Genomic DNA, 22,129 nt, shown 5'->3' with positions numbered 1-22,129 from the left:
ATGAGTCATCAGTGGTTAAAAAATAACTGTGGATCAGTTTGTCTGGAAGAATTTCCAAACTTGTCTGGATATTAAGGACATGTTGTGAATAGTGCCATGTCGTCTGAGAAACTTGAAACAATGTTATTTTAAAGCAATATGCCAAGAATTGAGATAATGCAGACATATATTCATATTTGGACAAAGTGACATCTTAATGAGACTAAAGCTGTATGTTTCAGACTATTGAAAGGTTTGAGGTCTCATCACGCATAGCAGTCATTAAGAGCAGTTTAACTTCAACCTCAGAATGAGATCACATAAAGTCATGTAACACGTCTCTTAAAGAATCATGGAAGGAAATAAGGCTGTACCCCTCAGTGCAACATTTCAGTTCACTGGAATATGATTTAGATAAGGTATAATTTAGTTAAATCTGGGCTGATGGGAGGAAGGAAGGAAGGAAGAGAGGGACGGAGGGAGTGAGGTAAAAAGGAAGGGAGAGAGGGAGGGGAAGGCAAGGGAAAAAAAAGGGAAGAGGAGGAAAGGAGAGAGAAATTTCCAAATAAACTTAAACTGAGCCTAATGAAATGGATTGCTTAGTGTTGTAGTCAGAAACAATAAATGTCCTTCACCATAAGGTGAATGGGACCCAACCCAATGAAAATAAATTGGCTGAATTAACAAGAAATTTTCATTGTATATTTGCAATAATTTAAGGAAGAAATTTACTCTTTTGTCTCATCTGCAATTATCATTACTTTAGAGATCTTTCTGTTCCTGGATCATATGGTCCATTTTTTGGTATTCAACTTTTATAAAAAAGAGGGATGTGAGTCTTAAAAGGGCTCTTCAAGATCATCAAGTTTAACTGTGAAAGACAAAGTAGCCAGTGATTTGAATCCTGATGGGAGCTACTTCAGGGAATGTCTAAACAGAGATAGTCAAGAAGCCAACTCCAAAAGCCTTATGGAACTGTTTTTACAGAGAGACAGAGAAAGCAAAAGAAGGTCATTTACTAAAGAATAGGGTTGACTGTCCTAACCTGATTAACCAGTCTTGGAGCCCAGATTTTAAGGATGCAGTTAAAATCACCAACAATTATTTTGTACACTAGTTTCATGTTTGGGAACCATTAACACTGGTTTCATGTTTGGGAACCATCAGTTAAGTATAGATGAGGAGAGATTATAATTAGAATTTACAGAACTGTTAGCATCCTGTGGATTGTGCTTATCACTAACAATTTAATTTTTTACACAATTTTCTCATGTGATATATAAGCTTATCTTAACTCTACCTCAAACTGAATCTAGTAAGAGAATTTCCTGTATGCTTTTCTGTAACATGTAATTTATCTAACCCTGTGGGTCACTGCTAATAGACAATATAGATTACCAGTAGTTTACTAACCCATCAATGATGTTAATTTAAAATGCTAAAACCCTGGCTGTAACTAATAAAGAACTCAATTGCAAATCACACTGTGTTTCAGACCTCCTCCTTAGTGAATTTAGTTCTGGTGTCAATGTTTCCCAGTATTTTAAATATTTCTGTCCATGACATCAGTGATAAACTTTGGCAACTGCTCCCCACCAGCACTCCACTTCCCAACAGCCCCAGGTGTTCAATTTGGAGCTGATGCGATTATGGGAAATTTGTCAGCATCCCTGTCTTCTAAGGTGGAGTGAGTGATGTCAGCTAAGCCAGCCAGTCTTCCCATCCTTCTAGGTACCACGCTAAAGTCAGGTGAGGCCAAGAGCTCTAAGCCAGGCCAATCATGTTGAATCTCTTCTTTACTGGACATGAATGAGGAAGCATTACCTCTAGGAAACCCTGCACCTGTCAAAAATTTGGGCTAGGATCCAGCCTGAAGACAATGTGACACTGCAGAAGGCAAATGAGAGTGAAAGAACTGGGTTATTTGATGACATAATTGCTCTGATACTTTCACTTTCAATTGTCAAGGAATTGTATGAATCAGGTTATCTTATTTATGGTGACGGTTAATGTTCAGCCATGAAAGGCATAATGCTATTATTTGTTGGTAGGTTACTTCTCAACTCACCATAGAGTTTCTGGCACACATCAAGAAGGTTTTTAGGGCTTCCCTGGTGGCGCAGTGGTTGAGAGTCTGCCTGCCAATGCAGGGGACACGGGTTCGAGCCCTGGTCTGGGAAGATCCCACATGCCACAGAGCAACTGGGCCCGTGAGCCACAATTACTGAGCCTGCGCGTCTGGAGCCTGTGCTCCGCAACAAGAGAGGCCGCGATGGTGAGAGGCCCGTGCACCGCGATGAAGAGTGGCCCCCGCTTGCCACAACTAGAGAGAGCCCTCGCACAGAAATGAAGACCCAACACAGCCATAAATAAATAAATTAAAAAAAAAAAAAAAAAAAGAAGGTTTTTAATAGAAAATGAGGGCTAGTGGCTATGGAAACAAAAGTAGAAGGACAATTTATCACTGTGGAAATCTACACAGTAAGGAGGTTGGTTTGACTGAAGCTAAATGTTTGCATTGAGGGATATTAAGACCCAGTGTGGGACAGATCTAAAACGTTCTTTATAAACATGTTGATTTCTTGTTTATTCATCTTGACCATTTTTCTTTTCTTTTGTCACCTTTTCTTTTCTTCATTTCTTTTTAAGATTGAAGACCAAATTGTTGTATAAAGGTAACAAAATGTACATTGTACTAGTGTCTTCTTTGTCCTTTCAACTAAAGTATAAGATTCAAAAGGGCGTAAATGTCTTTAGGCATTTGTATTGCTAGAAGTTAGCTCAGTACCTGACATTTACTAAATACCTAGTTTACCTGAATAATTTTAAAAATTTTAAATTAGTGCTGTATTACATAGGATAATAAAGAAAATATTTTTTATGAAATTTATATCATGGTTATTTTTTAGTAATGTGATGGCTGAGGATCACTTTTCTTCCTTTCTATTTTAAGTGATGCTTTCCCATCATTATCTTGTTCCAATGCAGTTGTTCATTTGTATGGGGACTGTGCACTTCAGTGACTAATTCATGACGGTTAATTTTATGTGCCAACCTGACTAAGTCATGGGGTGCCCAGGTATTTGACTTAACATTATTCTGGGCGTGTCTTTGAGGGTGTTTCTGGATAAAATTAATATTTAGCATGATAGACTGAGTAAAGCAGGTTGCCCTTCCTAATGTGAATGGGTCTCCTATATTCCAATGAAGATCTGAATAGAACAAAAAGTCTGAGTAAGAGAGAATTCTCTGTCTCTGTCTGTCTGTCTGTCTCTCTCTCTTCCTGACTGTCTTCAAGCTGGGACATTGATCTTCTTCTGCCTTTGGATATGGATACAGACTGGGACTTAACACTACTGACTCACCAGATTCTCAAGCCTTTGGGCCAGAACCAGAACTATGACATTGGCTTTCTGGGTATCCAGCTTTCTGACTGCAGATTTGGGGACTTCTCAGCCTCCATAACCAGGTGGGCCAATTCTTTACAGTAAATTTCTTTGTTGTAAGCAGTACCTACTGGTTCTGTTTTTCTGGAGAACCCAGACTAATATAGACAATAGATAGACAGATAGATAGATAAAATTAATGGAAATATATAGAAAGGATGCAATAAAAGAAAATGCTAATACTGAAGAATTGAGGTGATGAAAGAATGAATTAATTCAACAAGGAATACATAGATACATATGAGGGCTATGAACACAGCTATTTCTATTTTATTTTAAAAAATCTACCTTTTCTGCTAAATTTATCAGTATATATTTTATTAATTTATTCATATATTTACTCATTAATTTATTCAGCAATCACTCATCTTTGACTTTCCAATGCCTACCAAGTTAAAGGCACTCAATTAATAAAAGACCCTCTAAAGTCATTAACTACAGTCAAAGAAAACACAAATGTAAATAATGAAAGACTCCATGCTAGGGTTAGACTTAGTGTGCTCCGGGAGAAAAGTGGGGTGGCTAAATCAGACCAGTGAAACAGGCTAAACTTCATTTTTTTTTTTTTTAATTTTATTTTTATTTATGGCTGTGTTGGGTCTTCGTTTCTGTGCGAGGGCTTTCTCTAGTTGTGGCAGGCGGGGGCCACTCTTCATCGTGGTGCGCGGGCCCTTCACTGTCGCAGCCTCTCTCATTGCGGGGCACAGGCTCCAGACGCGCAGGCTCAGTAATTGTGGCTCACGGGCCCAGTTGCTCCGCGGCATGTGGGATCCTCCCAGACCAGGGCTCGAACCCGTGTCCTCTGCATTGGCAGGCAGATTCTCAACAACTGCGCCACCAGGGAAGCCCTAAACTTCATTTTTTATAAATTTATTTATTTATTTATTTATTTATGGCTGTGTTGGGTTTTCGTTGCCGTGCGCGGGCTTCTCATTGCCATGGCTTCCCCTGTTGCGGAGCACGGGCTCCAGGTGCGCGGGCTTCAGCAGCCGTGGCTCGGGGCTCAGCAGCCGTGGCTCGCGGGCTCTAGAGCGCAGGCTCAGCAGCTGTGGCGCACAGGCTTAGTTGCTCCACGGCATATGGGATCCTCCCAGACCAAGGCTCAAACCCGCATCCTCTGCATTGGCAGGAGGACTCTTAACCACTGTGCCACCAGGGAAGCCAGAAACAGGCAAAACATCTGAGAAGAGATGAGCACGTTAATAGTACTCATGAGTTTTCTGTAATTTTATACAGTATTTTCTTTGGTCTTCCCAACTGTCTGTGGGGGAAGACAGAGTACATGGCATCTTTTTGGAAATAGTAGTGGTTGTTCTTCTATTTCTAACTCTCAGGCTACTCTCAAGCCTGAGTTTGCTGCACTTCTTTTGTAATAACCAGGCAAATATGAAGAGTGCACCACCATGATAAAAGGTGTTTTATCCCTGAAATTCAGAAGACACTAACCTCTTGCTTGCAATCTGTACCACATAATGATCTTTACTCCCAGGCTATTGAATCCTACCTCTTTGGGGTGGAAATGTCTGCACAATTTACTGAGGCTTTAGGCAGGGTTATGTTGGTCTAGCAGTTAAATAGTTACGTTAGGAATAAAAAAGTATTTAATGGTTTATTGGAAAGTCAATGGCATAATGTATAAGGTGCCTCTTTAACAGTATTCTAAAAGTGTCAAAATTCCATGCAGTTTTCTGCATATAAAATGACATAATATCCTACAGGTGTCAGCCATTTAGTTCCACTTGCTCTGCTCATTAGTAAAATATTTCAATACATAGTCTCCTACATATTAATCTGGCATGTCCTAATGAATAGTCAGGCTAAGCAAGCAACTAGGTAGGTTCTGAAAAAATATATTAAACACTAAGAACTTATTACAGTTTACCTGCAGTACTTATTATTTGTTGTGGTCACTTCCTATTGCAGCCAATTCACTGTGTTGACTGTTGTATTGTCCGTTGTGCAATGTAAATTATTTGTGTAAGATCCAAATGTCCCTGGTACATGAATTCTCTTTGCCTTAAACTCTCAACCAAATTAATAAAGATTGCCTAAAAGCAATTCACAGCCCCTTAAGAATAAGACCATTTATTTATTTTTTTAATAGTAGTTGATTTTCGGGACTTCCCTGGTGGCGCAGTGGTTAAGAATCCACCTGCCAGTGCAGGGTACATGCCGGGAAGATTCCACATGCTGCGGAGTAACTAAGCCCGTGAGCCATAACTACTGAAGCCCGCGCGCCTAGAGCCTGTGCTCCTCAACAAGAGAAGCCACCACAATGAGAAACCCGTGCACCACAATGAAGAGTAGCCCCCGCTCGCCCCAACTAGAGAAAGCCCACGGGCAGAAATGAAGACCCAACGCAGCCAAAAATAAATAAATAAATAAATACATAAATTTATTTATTTAAAAAAAAATCATCAAGAAGAAAACTACAATTATTTTTAAAAAATAGTAGTTGATTTTCAGTGGACATACTTTTGGGGAATCCATGCTGCTATGATGGTGGACATATTCCATGCTGTTTCCCAAATATACTCTGGCACATAAAACTTCACAGCAGGGTGCTCTGACTTATAACATTTTCCCACAATTAGAAAAAGTCTCTTTTTTAAAGAAATGACCTTATAATTGTAAAGCAGTATGTATCTTTGACATTTTCCATATTTAAAATGTATATATTTTGCTTTTAGTAGATATATTTAGCCTTATGTTTTAAGAGTTACTTAAAATAACTTTTTTTAATTTATTTTATTTTATTTCTATTTTTGGCTGCATTGGGTCTTCGTTGCTGCATGGGCTTTCTCTAGTTGTGGTGAGCAGGGGCTACTCTTCATTGAGGTGTGCAGGCGTCTCATTGCGGTGGCTTCTCTTGTTGCAGAACACGGGCTCTAGGGGAGCCGGCATCAGTAGTTGTGGTGCATGGGCTCAGTAGTTGTGGCTCGTGGGCTCTAGAGTGCAGGCTCAGTAGTTGTGGCTCATGGACTTAGTTGGTCCGCGGCATGTGGGATCCGCCTGGACCAGGGTTCGAACCCATGTCCCTGCATTGGCAGGTGGATTCTTAACCATTGCGCCACCAGGGAAGCCCCAAAATAACTCTTAAATAATATAAATATACATAATATATTTATATAATATATGAAAAATATATATAATATAATATATGGTAAATATATATATTATATATGGTGTGTGTGTGCATGTGAGTGTGTGTATAGCTATATATGGTTCCAGATGTACAATATTTATTTATTTTATACATAGAGCTATATTATTATATCCTTATAAATCAATATAAGGGTATACACACATTGTGAGGCTTATATCATCAGGTCATCAGTGAAATTCCTTTGTGTAGCAGAAGTGTGTGTGTGTGTGTGTGTGTGTGTGTGTGTTTGTGTGTGTATGTGTGTATGTGTAATTATAGATATAATTTCTACAGAACCCACAAGAATTTGGAAAAGAAGAGAAGTGAACCTATGCATGTATATGTGGTATGCATCTGACCTATTCTTTAAACATAGTGTCATGAAGCCTCTTTTAAAAGTTTTATCATAAAAATAATAAAGAAACAGCATCATTACATCTACAAATTAGTAAATTGTTATCTATGCCTTCAGTGACTGACCATTTATCTCAACTCCATAATAAATTTTATTTAGAACAGTGAACAACAGCTGTGTTATTAAAAGAGTAACCTGCTCTGAGGTATCAAGGTATTCCTCTTTTTTTAAAAAACACAAAGTCATTCAATAATAATAACTTTTCTTACAAGGCCAAATTATAACTAAATGTTTTATCTGGGTTCATGTTGTAAAGTTATCTGATTAATTCTTTTGAATTACTGAGTAAGCCAGATATCTTGGAGGGTAAGTATTTACTTCTTTCTCTTTACTGTTTGTTTTCAATTACAGTCAAAGGAATTTTAAGAAACAAAGATACATGAATAATTCTGCCTATAGTTACTGATTTCCTCTTAGAAATTAGAAATCCATAAATATTATCATTTTATTTGGGTTGGGAATAACAACCTCTTCATTTCCACTGATCCGTTAGTATTTGAAATATAAAATTATTCACATTATAATTTTAAAAAGAACTTGCAAAATTACTTTTTTATTTAATCCTATAAATCAGTCTTACCCTTTATTCTCATTAGCCACATCAAGAATTTCTTGAGAGTGGTGAAAATTTCCATCACTTAACCCAACTCATATTATGATGTGATTTCTGTCTGTATATTTCCAAGAGTAACATGTTCCCATCTGTCCTTATTAAATATTTGTAAATCTTGCTTTCCATTATACTTCTAGCAATTTCAAGGTAAAGCTTCTAGACTGCTCCCATTTCCCTGAGAAATTTGTAGCAATAAGAAGAGAGGTAGACAGGCTCACACCACCTCATCTCCTCCCTTCCCTGCTTCTAGGCTAACATGTGCCCATTACCCAGAATAAACTGCCTGTGCTCCTGGCTGAGGTCACCCCTTCATGGGAGCATTGGATCCCTCTTAATCTTGCTTATTCAAGAAAATCATTCCAGCAATTCTCTTTCTCTTTTTCTATCATCAGTATTCCATAAAATACCACATCTTTTCCATCAACATAGAAAAATATTGCTATTTCTTCAATATTATAAAGAGCAAAGCATAACTAAACTAAATAAAGCAGATAGTAATAATAATAATAATAATAATAATACCAAAACTTCTTGTGACCTCACTGATCTTCTAGGTTCCATGTGATTTCTTTCCTTCCTTTATCTCACATTGTCTATTTTCATTTTCTCTAATTTCTTCCCTTCCCATTTGTTGAACCCAATCCAATTCATATGATTTTCCCTCACCTCTCTACTCCACTCCCCTTCACTTCACTTTTAGTTTATTTTTAATCCTTATATTGCCCTCCCAAAACTCATGTCCACCCATAACCCCAGAATATGATTTTATTTAGAAATAGAGTCTTTGAAGATGTAATTAGTTAAGATGAGGTCATACTGGACTTGAGTGAACCCTTATCTAATGACTGATATCCTAATAAAAAGAGAAAACAGAGACATGCAGAAGACACACAGAGGGGAAGACCATGTGACTATGGAGGCAGAGATTGGGGTTATGTTGCGATAAGCAGAAAAGTGCCAAGGATTGTCAGTAAACACCAGAAGCTGGAAGACGCAAGGGAGGATCCCGCTCGAAGGCCTTCAGAGGGAGCATGGTCCTCCTGACATCTTGATTTTAAACTCTAGATTCTAGAATGGTGAGAACATAACTTTCTGTTGTTTTAAACTATCCAGTTTGTGATAATTTGTTGAGGTAGTCTCAGTAAGTTGATATAGTGCTATTTTACTGAACAATAAGTGAAATTTAATTGTTGTTCACTCTACCCTACTGCAAACTTTTAAATTCAGTTGGCTACCATGACACCACACTCATCTGGGTTTTCTCCTGCTTTTCTGGATGCTCTTTATCAGTCTCCTGGTCTTTCTTCATCTCTCTGACCTAAGGACTTAATCCTTGCATGTTTTCCCTTTTCTAAAAATAACATACTCCTTTGGTGATCTCATCTAGTTTCATGGTTTTAAATACCATTTAAACTTTTTTTTTTTTTTTAAATTATTTATTTATTTATTTATTTATGGTTGGGTCTTCGTTTCTGTGCGAGGGCTTTCTCTAGTTGCGGCAAGTGGAGGCCACTCTTCATCGCGGTGCGCGGGCCTCTCACCGTCGCGGCCTCTCCCGTTGCGGAGCACAGGCTCCAGACGCGCAGGCTCAGTAGTTGTGGCTCACGGGCCCAGCCGCTCCGCGGCATGTGGGATCTTCCCAGACCAGGGCTCGAACCCGTGTCCCCTGCATTGGCAGGCAGACTCTCAACCACTGCGCCACCAGGGAAGCCCTAAATACCATTTAAATGCTGACATGAGTAAATGTTTTCTGTTTTTGTTTTTTTGTAAAAGAAGATAATGTCAATTTTAAGGCGAATCAAAAACTATAGAAAATCCTATATATTAAACTTCAGAATTTATCAATAACGCATAAATACACAAATACAAGCAGTATTACTCAACATATCCTTTAGAGAAAGGTAAAGAATAAAACATTTTGAAACTGGTTATTAGAAAGGTTTCACATATTCAGACAACCTTCTGAGGATAGTAAGAGCCCTACCTTTGCTCTCCCAAGCAATACCAGGCAATCTCAGGTGAGTCTTATTGAGGAAAGAAACTTCATGAGGGATATAGCCAATAAATAATAATACTAATTGTCAAAGGAGATACTGAGAGACATGAGTACGTATATGTATGTTGGTAAAACGTGGTAGAGTAAACATTTTCCTACATGGATTATTTATTTGTTTAATAGACTGGGGACTCCAGGAAATGCAATACAGATAGACCTTCATCCTGAAACTGCAGCATATTGGCATGAAAGATTGGGGATAGAAGTAGACATAACAGTTAACCTGGATATGAGTATACTCATGGTAAGTATCAGGCAGCTAGATAGTAGTTAGCAAATGTCTGCAATATACATGAATGGAAAAGGGAAGTAGGAGAGTTAAAAACTAAACAAAGCAAATCCCTCATGGTAAGAGGCTTATGAGTGAGTGAGTGAGTGAGTGATTTCAAGTAAGACACCTATAGGTATCCCAGATATAAAGTTGGGCGACATTTTTGAATAGAGGTAGAAGTCTTATATTTGTCAAAATGGACAAGAAGTGATGACCCTCTCTTTTAGATTTCCTGCCTTGATGTATCCCCTTAACTCCTGACTTGCACATCCAACTGTATATTTGACTTCTCTACTTGAATGTCTAATTGACGTCTCAAACTCAGCACATCCAAATTACAACTCTGGATCTCTGCCTATCTCTAATCCTGCACATTTTTCAATCATTCCACCTCAGTTAATGCTCCAAAATGCATCCAGTTGCACAGACCAGAAACCCAAGTTATGAACTGTGTTTCTTTCTCTGTTACAGATCAGACGTTATTCCCTGGTATTCATTGGAGAATAATATAGACCTCTCACTATGCTTGACACCTCCTTGATTCCTCTAATTTTTTACTGTCCCTTTCTTAGTCAGTTCAGGGTGCTGTAACAAAGTACTGTTGACTGGTGGTTTGTAAACAACAGAAATTTATTTCTCATAGCTCTGGAGACTGGAAAGTCCAAGATCAAGGTGCCAGTAGATTTGGTGCCTGGTGAGAGACAGCTTCTTGGTTCATAAATTACCATCTTCTTGTATGTCCAAGACACACAATGGCCGAATGGGTGAGGGAGCTCTCTGGGTTCATTTATAATGGCACTAATCCCATGCACAAGGGCTCCACCCTCATTACCTAATAATCCCCCAAATGTCCCTCCTCCAAATACAATCATACTGGGGTTTAGGTGTCAACATATGAATTTTGAGGAGATGCAAGTATTCAGGCTATAGCAGTACCTAATCCAACCATAAGCAAGCCATGTTAGCTTTATATTTTATTCAAAATCGAATTACTACTCCCTCCTTCCTCTATGACCATGCAAACCACCATCATTTCTTCTGGAGTACAGCTCTAGACTCTAATTAGTCTCTCCCTTTCAAATATTATTTCTCAACAGTCCATAGGAACCAGAATAATCCTTTATAAATATAAATCATATTATGTTATTTCGGTCTCATAATTTCCAATGCTCTTGTATTGCATTTATTGCAAAATGCAAACTCTGTCCTGGGCCTGCAAGGTCTTAGGGATGTAGCCTGCCTTGCATTCCTCTATGACTTTCTTTCATACCACCCAACTAACTGCTCCTTGTTCTGAAGCTCCCTTACTCTTCTTCCTTTTTCTCAAACAAGCCAGGCTTCTTCCCATTAGAGCTTTTGTCTTAATTGTTATTCATTTATATCTTACTCTAAATCTTCTTGAATTGTTTCTTATAATTTAATTGAGGGTTTAGTTTTTTTTGTTTGTTTCTTTTTAAATTAAATTTAATTTATTTATTTTTGGCTGTGTTAGGTCTTCGTTTCTGTGCGAGGGCTTTCTCTAGTTGCGGCTAGCAGGGGCCACTCTTCATCGTGGTACACGGGCCTCTCACTGCCACGGCCTCTCTTGTTGCGGAGCACAGGCTCCAGATGCGCAGGCTCAGTAGTTGTGGCTCACGGGCCTAGTTGCTCCGCGATATGTGGGATCTTCCCAGACCAGGGCTCGAACCCACGTCCCCTGCATTGGCAGGCAGATTCTCAACCACCGCGCCACCAGGGAAGCCTGAGGGTTTAGGTTTAAGGTAACCGCACAGAGGTCTTCCATTACCATCTGGTTTTAGTCATGTTAAAATTAATTCACATTAAAAGACTATGTGTTATGATATTCATTCACTTAAAAGTGTCAGGTTGCATAGTTTTATCATACATATGTGTCAATTATCTTGAGCTTTGAATATAAGGGCATCTACTGCCCTAATCAAGAATTCATATCCCTCGGATGATTTAATTCTGCTTCTATGGCTAGAAGCATATACTCCAGGGAGAACCACTATAAGTTTTTTCAGTTGTCACATTGAGAAATTGTATTTTATTGGTAAAATTAGTGGCCTTTTAACTAGAATGACAAATGTTTAGGGTGGGGTCTCATTAATGAAGTTAGAGGTATTAACAAAGTGGGGTTGACTTAAATTCCTTATATAAATTCAACACTTGCATAAATATGGTATTAATATCCAGAAAATTCTGTAAAATATACCCTTGGGGATGGGCCCCATTAATTAACCACTACTAGTGCATCCCACCTTTGAATTTGGCAGCTTTCTGTTTGATTTTGGTCCTAAGGGGAGCACCTCTGTAATGAAACTTTGTAAAATTTATAAAATGACATTCATGAACTCTTTTGTAACTGCTTTGCTAATAAAGTTGAACTAATAAATGTCAGTATAGCAGCAGCCATTTTTCTGAAATGTGCTATAAACTTGTGGGTAGAATAGCTAACTGCTGCCCTCCTCAAACAGATTACTTTTCTTACCTGCTAAAAAAAAAAAATCTAAGTGTTGTCCTTTACCACACACTAGTCTTTTCTCCAAGCCTCCCACCCAGTGGTAACCATATGATTTAAAGGTCCAAAATTATTTAAATGTAATCCTTTCTGATCATTTCAATTGTTCCTTCAGGAAATGTTTGGCTGGCCTTGGGGGAAAATTTAGTTGTTCAGTAAACTACTCCTTTTCTCATTTCTTTTCCCGAGAGGACATTTTCATATACTATGTAAGGAGAAATTATAGTATATCCTTGTGTCAAACACGAGCAATTTGTCCTTAGTTAGAAATCCTCTGGATTCTATGTCATGCCTCTTTTCCACCAGGGGCTTCTTTTTTAAAATTTTTATTTTTTATTGGAGTGTATTTGATTAACAATGTTGTGTTAGTTGAAGGTGTACAGCAAAGTGATTCAGTTATACATATACATGTATCTATTCTTTTTCAAATTCTTTTCCCATTTAGGTTATTACAGAATATTGAGCAGAGTTCCCTGTCCTAACAATAAATCCTGGAGAAGGTGTGGAGAAAAGGGAATCCTCCTACACTGTTGGTGGGAAAGTAAATTGGTACAGCCACTATGGAGAACAGTATGGAGGTTCCTTAAGAAACTAAAAACAGAGCCCCCGGGAGCTTCTTGCCTTGCTGCCATTTGTAGCTGAGTTTTCCTGCAAGTGTAACTCATGGCCTAATCAGGGTCCACTCATCCTTTCTGGATGACTGAGCTTTTTGCTGGCTGAAGATTCTTGAGTGACGGCCAATTTTTCCATAAAGAGTCCTTGCCCACCATTTCTGGCTTTGAAGATGGGGTGTTGGGGGCACTAACCAAGGAGTATAGGTGTCCTCTAGAAGTCGAGAATGATCTACAGACAATAACCAGCAAGTATATGGGCATCTCACTCTTACAACCATATAAACTGAAGATTCTGTCAACAAACTAAATAATCCTGGAAGCAGATTCAACCTTACTCTCTCCAGGGCGGAGTGCAGCTCTGCTATCACTTTGATTTAAGCCTTGTGAGACCCTAAGCAGAGCACCCAACCCAGTCTGTCTAGACTACAGACCTATAGAAACTAGGAGATAGCAAACTGATGTTAAATTAAGTCACAGATTTTGTGATAATCTGTTATATCAGCAATATAAAATTAGCTCGGCTTTAATGATGAGTAATGATTTTCTACGGTATAAAGGAAGTTTCATAACTGAATATTCTAAGCTTTATTGTTGACATTCTAAAGACGAAGATGGAAGAATTTGGAATACTCTTTCTAATAATTATAGCTGAGCTTGCAAGGGTACTGTCTTACTATAAGTTCTAGGATCTTCTGTCTACTGTCCATGTACAATAACCAAGCTTCATGGTTACCCCACAGAGATTCTGCACTGATAAATTATTCAAAAGAAGATAACAATCACCAATAAAACTTTCCTTCAACTAAAATTAATTTTATTTTTTGCTGGGAGATCCAGGTTTTACAAATCCATAGACAAGAGGGCTCTTGCAGATAACTTTTCCTTCCCTCTCATCTTCTTTATGCTGAATATCTCCAGTGTGTAATGTCCCTTTCTCTAAAATTAAAGAGTAGCTTTTATAGAAAATTTTCTGTTTTGCTTATCTTAGTTTAAGGATTTAATCTGTCCATGGTATAAGTATTGACAGCACACAGCATCTTACCCATCTCAATTAGTCCACCCCTTCTTCCAATCATGGATGATCTACTCTTGAAAATATAAAACAAATGTGTTATTCATTAAAATATCTGATAGAGCATTATCTGAAAATATTTCTCTTTTTCCATATCTATATCTATCTATCTATCTAGTCTATCATTTTTTATCGGTCCCTGGGCTTTACCTTATATCTCAGTTTATTCACCATGAAAATATTTAATTTGATTATTTGTGCAATTGTTTGTACAATATCAAAACTTTGCAAGCTCTAAAAGAGCAGATTGAATGCAATTGATTCCTTTATACACTACTATTAAAGTTCAGAATGAGTAATATGAAAGTGAAAAAGCAGGGTATAGGAAAGTGGAAGGAAAAAGAAAGTGTACATCAAACATAATAGGGTTACTTTTTAAGTATTTTTGAAACTTCAAACATTAAAGACTTACTTTATCAATATCTGCACATATGACCTTGATTTAAAGTACCACTTTAACAAATATATATATATATAACATGCTTCTTCTGTATCAAACACTTTATAAGAATTTTCCACGCATTATAATATTTTATCCTCAGAATTATACTGTGAATTGGGTATTTTATAACTGTTTTGGAGAGTTTAAATAATGGTTCACTAAGACAAATGACCAAAATTAATTCAAATACTGTTGAAGGACCTGGAATTGAAGCCAGGTCTTTGGAAATGTGGTAACATGAGGTATTTGTTTTTTCTACTATATTGCAGTAAAATATCTCTCAAACATTTCTACTTCTTTAGGTTCTCATTACATTCACTTGATTCAAGTTCTTATCACTCAGATATCCACACTGATTCTATCCTGAACACTTACTGTTATTATCCTGACACTGTTATTGATTCTGTAATTAAGTTAATGCTTTAGAAATACTGATTTCATTCATTCATTCTCTTATTCAAAAAAAGAAAAAAAGAAGAAATAGAGAGACAAACAAGCAAAAAAGACCTTTGGCTCAGAGTAAAGTCCAGATTTTAAAGATTAAATTTGTATGAACATTTAAGGCACTATCTGTATAACATGAGAATAAATGCTATGATAAATAAAAGCATTAAGAAGAGTCCTCTTCCTTCAAACAGTGGACAATTTATCTGGACAGCTGTTGAGATGTACAAACACAAAGTTAAAACACTACAGAATGGTCTAGCAGTGCCAACATATGGGCATGAAAATTTACAATATAGAGAACTAATTTTGGGTGTTTGGGAATGGTTGGAAAGGCTATAATCTGAAATGTTTCCAAAGACTATAATGTAAATAATTTGGCTTAAACCAGGTTCTAAAATATTGAGATAGCTGAATGGAAAAAGTGCAGCATATTTGAGGGGTAACAAAGCACAGATGAGAATGAAAGTGGGGCTTTGACACTACTTTGTGTCCCTCCCAGTGTCACCTATAATTCCAGGAATAATTTTGAGGTGAATTAGGGACAGTTTTGATGTTTGACGTCAGAACTTAACATTTTATTAAAGTCATGGAAAACCATTGAAAATTTGTGGGCAAGGAATCACCATGAAAAATCAGGGTTTGCAAAAAATTAATCTGACATTAAAGTATTGGATGAATTATGTAGAAAGAGATTGAAGTAAGAAAAATAACTAAGAAGTCGGGAAGAAGAATTGGAGGGTAAAAGCTTAGGAAATACAATAAAATATGAATATTTAAAAAGCATCCTTCTACATGTGAATTATAGTTATACTTAGCTGTGTTTGGGAGTTTAAGAATGTCACTTCCTCTTTCTCTGGTTCAGTATTTAATACATACCTGACATAGAATTTTGATGGGAGGAGAAGGAAAAGATAAGAGGACAGAGTGGTACCAGCATTTAATTTCAAACTCCTGCCCAAGACATCTGAGTAGAAGGGAATAGAGAGAAAAATTTATATAGTCATCACTGCATTTAGTAGAAAGGTCTATATAAAACCGATACTCTGAAACTGTGTTGTCTACTACCAATGTACACTTAATTCTTTTTGCACTTCTGACACTTTTTCTGATTAGATGGTAAGTATCAACTGAACCCTTTCTCATACACATACTGATTACATAAAGGAAATGAAATAATGGTTATGGATGAACACTGTCAAATATTTAAAATACCAAAGATGGACTTCCCTGGTGGTGCAGTGGTTAAGAATCTGCCTGCTGCACAACAAAGGAAACCATAAACAATGCGAAAAGACAACCCTCAGGATGGGAGAAAATATTTGAAAATGAAGCAACTGACAAAGGATTAATCTCCAAAATTTACAAGCAGCTCATGCAGCTCAATATCAAAAAAACAAACAACCCAATCCAAAAATGGGCAGAAGACCTAAATAGACATTTCTCCAATGAAGATATACAGATTGCCAACAAACACATGAAAGAATGCTCAACATCATGAATCATTAGAGAAATGCAAATCAAAACTACAATGAGATATCATCTCACACCAGTCAGAATGGCCATCATCAAAAAATCTACAAACAATAAATGCTGGAGAGGGTGTGGAGAAAAGGGAACCCTCTTGCACTGTTGGTGGCAATGTAAATTGATACAGCTACTATGGAGAACAGTATGGAGGTTCCTGAAAAAACTAAAAATAGAACTACCATACGACCCAGCAATCCCACTACTGGGCATATACCCTGAGAAAACCATAATTCAAAAAGAGTCATGTACCAAAATGTTCATTGCAGCTCTATTTCCAATAGCCAGGACATGGAAGCAAACTAAGTGTCCGTCAACAGATGACTGGATAAAGAAGATGTGGCACATATATACAATGGAATATTACTCAGCCATAAAAAGAAATGAAATTGAGTTATTTGTAGTGAGGTGGATGGACCTAGAGTCTGTCATACAGAGTGAAGTAAGTCAGAAAGAGAAAAACAAATACCGTATGCTAACACATATATACGGAATCTAAAAAAAAAAAAAAATGGTCATGAAGAACCTAGGGGCAAGACGGGAATAAAGACACAGACCTACTAGAGAATGGACTTGAGGATATGGGGAGGGGGAAGGGTAAGCTGGCACAACGTGAGAGAGTGGCATGGACATATATACACTACCAAATGTAAAATAGATAGCTAGTGGGAAGCAGCCACACAGCACAGGGCGATCGTCTCGGTGCTTTGTGACCGCCTGGAGGGGTGGGATAGGGAGGGCAGGAGGGAGGGAGACGCAAGAGGGAAAAGATATGGGGACATATGTATATGTATAAATGATTCACTTTGTTATAAAGCAGAAACTAACACACCATTGTGAAGCAATTATACTCCAGTAAAGATGTTATAAAAAAAAACAAAAAAGAATCCGCCTGCCAATCAGGCACGGGTTCGATCCGTGGTCTGGGAAGATCCCACATGTCTTGCCACAGCTACTGAGCCTGTGCTCTACAGCCCGTGAGCCACAACTACAGCGAACCACAACTACTGAAGCCCGAGTGCTTAGATCCCGTGCTTCGCAACAAGAGAATCCACCACAATGAGAAGCCCGCGCACAGCAACGAAGACCCAATGCAGCCATAAATAAATAAATAAATAAATTAATTAAAAAAAAAAAAAAAACCAAAGGAAACCTTAATTTATTATAATTTTCTGGATGTATATTTAGATTTATGTAAACGGTCCACCTTTCTTATATCATTAACCAAGACATTAATCATTAATTCAATCAATCAATTGGCTGTAGATGTAGAGGACAAAGCAGTAAATAAAACAAGATCCCTGCCTACTTGAAAATTTATGTAAATATGTTACACATAGTATTAAGGTATTTTATTGATTCACATACAAAAAAATTATGCAAGCGTCAGAGGCTGATCTGTGAAAAGTATCTTCCTTATGCAGTGAAAAAGATCTGAGCTCCTAGTCAGCATGGACTAGATCAAAGGCACCGTGCTTCCATTTTAGTTTGCAAACCTTTTCCTTTCATTCCAACTTAAGATCCTGTATCATCAAGGATGCCCATCCTGAACCACCCTGCTTCACTTCCTCATCCCGTTTCTCTGTGTCTAGGAAGCCCTATGGTGACATGGCAGAAACAATAGGCACTATTTCTGGTTCTCAGTCTTCCACTCACCAGCTTTGTGATTTTTTTTTTTTTTTGGCCATGCCACATGGCATGTGGGATCTTAGTTCCCCAACCAGGGATTGCACCTGTGCCCCCTGCATTGGAAGCGCTGAGTCTTAACCACTGGACTACCAGGGAGGTCCCCACCAGCTTTGTGATTTTAAACTAGTCACATAAGTTTAAAACTTTCATTATCTACCCTGAAGGGAAAAAAGTAAGAATTAAATGGGGAAACATTTAATTGAAACACTGGGATATGTAAAACCACCTGGCATTGTTTCGAGTCTAAATACTGCTTGAACATTTTTACAAAAATTATGTTTAATAATTATTAAGAAAGAGAAAATTTGTGTATGAAAACAAAATAAGTGACATTATGGAATAGAAAAGAATGCAGAATTAAACTTTAAAGAAGCTGAAAGTAAAGAATTCGAAAAAATTTCAGCTTGGAGCTAGCATTTCTTAAAGAGTGACAGAGCACCTCCCATTCATGTGATTGATAAGGAACATAATTACCCTTTTCTGTCTCTACTGGTGCTCAGGTAGAAGAAACCTTTAGAAGCACTGAAGGAACAATTAGAATAGTGCTGTGGGCACAGTGGGTTCCCAATCATAATTATTATAATTGCCATCGTTGTTCATGCTACAATAAGAGTGTAGTATATTTTTTTAATTGGAGGAAGTATATCTACCATACGGTTCCAATAGTGTAAGACACATTGGCTAGTACATCTTGGGCATTCAGCATATGTTTTTGTGATTGAGTTCTATGCCGTACAACCAAGAAATGCTTATGAATCTTCTTAATGTCTTGTTGGCTAAGATGCATTATAAATGCTTGAAAGACATTGTTTCATCTTTGCCTTCCACACCCAAAACCAAAATAGTCTAGACTTTCTTTGCTTTGAATTAACAGCCAAAGTGACTTCACTCAGTAAAATCCTGGAGTAAACTCAGCTAAAAATCCAGATATGTTCGCATTCATACTCACACACATAACAAAGAGCTTAGAAAAGCTTCACTTTGCCCATGTGCATCACTATTATGTAACAAGAAGTGTTGCAACAGGAAGTCAAAAAACTTATGGAATAGGTCTGCTAATTCATCAATTTCAATGACATTTTGGAGAAAAAAAGAACTTGTGTGTTTCTGTCACTGTGTAGAATCGGTTTAGTAATATTTATCTCAGATGCTATTTTATTTTGAATTGTATCAAAGAAGGACAAACAAAAACTAGTTTTTCAAATAAGGGAAGATTTTTCCCCCTAGATCTTTGTTTATGTCCTTTACCCAAATGTTGCATAGTAATTGAAACCGATTGACATTCTCCTCCAACAAGGCTAATGGACTTTTAAATATAGAGAATGAGGAACTGGAGTTTTGCTGCCTGGGTCCTCTGGGTGGAATTTGTAGACTCTAAGAGCATGGAATAGAGGGTGCCCTGCCCTGAGATTTTGGCATTGTTATATTTATTGGGGGGTCAGTGACATCCTTTACCCAGATCCGGTTACCCCCACAGGTCTAGACCCTCTGATTGTGTGTCCCCCAAACTTAGAACCTTTGCAAACACATCTTTTCCAGACAACTAGTAGAGAGAAAGAGAGATGAATGCAGAATTAGAGTTGCTATGAAAATGCCCTAACGTGGGTAACAGAGCACTTATTAGCTGAGACTTGGCATCAAGTGCCACCTGAAAATGTTCCCATGTTGTAAGCCTTTGTTAGCTTCTGTTCACTTTTTGGGGAGGGCTAATACTTAGATATTAATCTCTAGCAGAATCAAAACAGGAACTATTGTAAATAATTTACTTAAAGTATGTGTCAAATCTTTATAAAAGAGTTCCAAAATACTAAGCACGCGGGACTGTGCTATCCCTGTGCAGTTTGCATCCTCAATGTCTTCCGTCATGTTCTCAGGAAGACAGTGCTGTTTTATGTTCCTATCTTTTTATATACTCTTTCCTATCTGTTCTGGTCATGAACATGATGTTTATCTTTCTCTTGTTATTCTAAGACTCTAGGTTCAACCTCTTTCTGGAAAGAATATATGTAAAAACAACTGTTTAAAATCAATGAGCTTTAAATGAAAACAAGTTACTTTATCTTGTAAAATTTTAATTCCCCAGCCATCTGTCATATTGGCACTCCTTATTTTTACTGTGACCCTAGCTCTATCATTTAAATAAATGGTCCTTGTTTTCTTAGCCCCTTGCATTAATACTGATTAATTTAAGACTAATAGAAATAAACTTATGCTTCTCGTAGAATTATGGCGCTGAGATTTGATCCCACATCTCTTTGATTAACTACTATTGTATACTAAGTCTCAAATACCTTTTGAGTATCTCCATTTGGATATCACACAAGCACTTAAATTTTTTTTCAAAAATACATTTTTTTCTTCCTCCTTTTCCCGTCATACCCCCAAACCTGTTGCACCGTCTTCATCCCCAATCACAGGGGATGGTTTCACCACTCAGTGCCCAGAGGAGATCTGGAGGTCCTCCTAGTTTCCTCTATACATTTCTTACACTCGTCTCACACTTACCATTACTATATTTTGAGTACATTCATGCTCACCAGCCAAATGCTACTAGGAATACAGCAATAGTCAAGGCACTACAGTGGTTCTATTACTCACTGTAACAAAAGAGGCCACACACCACGGGACCAATGGGATGTCTTCATAAGAGAGTTAGAATGGACTTGCACTAGGGTTTGGGCTTGTGTTAAGTGACTTGGGAAGGCTTCAAGGAAGTAGGAGTTTTTCTTGGATTGAGTAATGTTGGAAAGCAGAGGTAAACTGGCAACATGCTCTTATTTTTCCTTAACCGAAGTGACATTGGTTTATAACATTATATAAGTTTTATGTGTACAACATTATATTTCAACTTCTGTATACCCTACAGCGTGCTCACCACCAAAAATTTAGCTTCTGTCTGTCACCATAGAGTTGATCCCCTTTATGCATTTGGTCCCCACCCACTTCCCCTCTAGTAACCACTACTCTGTTCTCTGTATCTATGTGTTTGTTTTTGTTTGATTTGTTCATTTATTTTATTTTTGTTTGTTCTTTTATATGAGTGAAATCATACAGTATGTCTCTTTCTCTGTCTGACTTATTTCACTGAGATGTATTTCGTATTTTAATAGGAAATGGAAGGAATAAAAGAGAACTAAAGATGCACTTGGTTTTTAAAAAATGTGGCACTCCTTCGGGTTAGCGAGGGGAATGGTGTCTGAGCATTTTTGTGCTTTGCACAATCTGCTTATTTTTGTCTGTGTTCAGATCTGCTGATGGAGGTTTCTTGCTTTGTTCCCAGTCTATCACAGTCACAAATATGATACAATGACAATGGACGAGGCTGTTGGTGTCAGTTATCATGATGCATCTCTCCCTTATAGACACTTTATGCCTCCAGATGCATACCACTCTCTGAGGTTGACTGAATGCCTGGTGTTTTATGTCTACCCATCATTTACAAGAAGTCCCCCTCTCACAGAAGACGTGTCTTCTGTATTTGTAATTCCCTTAAATCGTATCTTTAAAATCTTAGCTGAGTACCTGCCTCTGAAAAGCATCCTCTAATGAACCTCCTTCTAAATGATGTCCTCGCCTCTTAATTCCTCCAAACAGCATTGAAAGCATACATTCTATTAGAGTATGGAATGTATTTATCATACTTACCACTGTCTCCAGCACCTGGCCCAAATAGAGAGTTACTAGGACATATATGCTGAGAGAAAACATGAACAAGGATTTACTGTGTGCTTGTCCCTGTGTGGAGATAAGGGTAAGAAATGAGGCAGAAATGAACAACTATAGCCTCACCTTCAAGTAGCATGTATCAAATGGAAGATATTGAATGTTATTAATTCAAAATGTTAGGTAAATTTAATTAAACTAAATGGACCTCAGCATTGTAGAAATGTTTTGA

This window comes from Balaenoptera musculus, chromosome 2 (genome assembly GCF_009873245.2).
Source record: "Balaenoptera musculus isolate JJ_BM4_2016_0621 chromosome 2, mBalMus1.pri.v3, whole genome shotgun sequence".
NCBI lineage: Eukaryota > Metazoa > Chordata > Mammalia > Artiodactyla > Balaenopteridae > Balaenoptera > Balaenoptera musculus.
Note: the sequence above shows the minus strand (reverse complement) of the source record.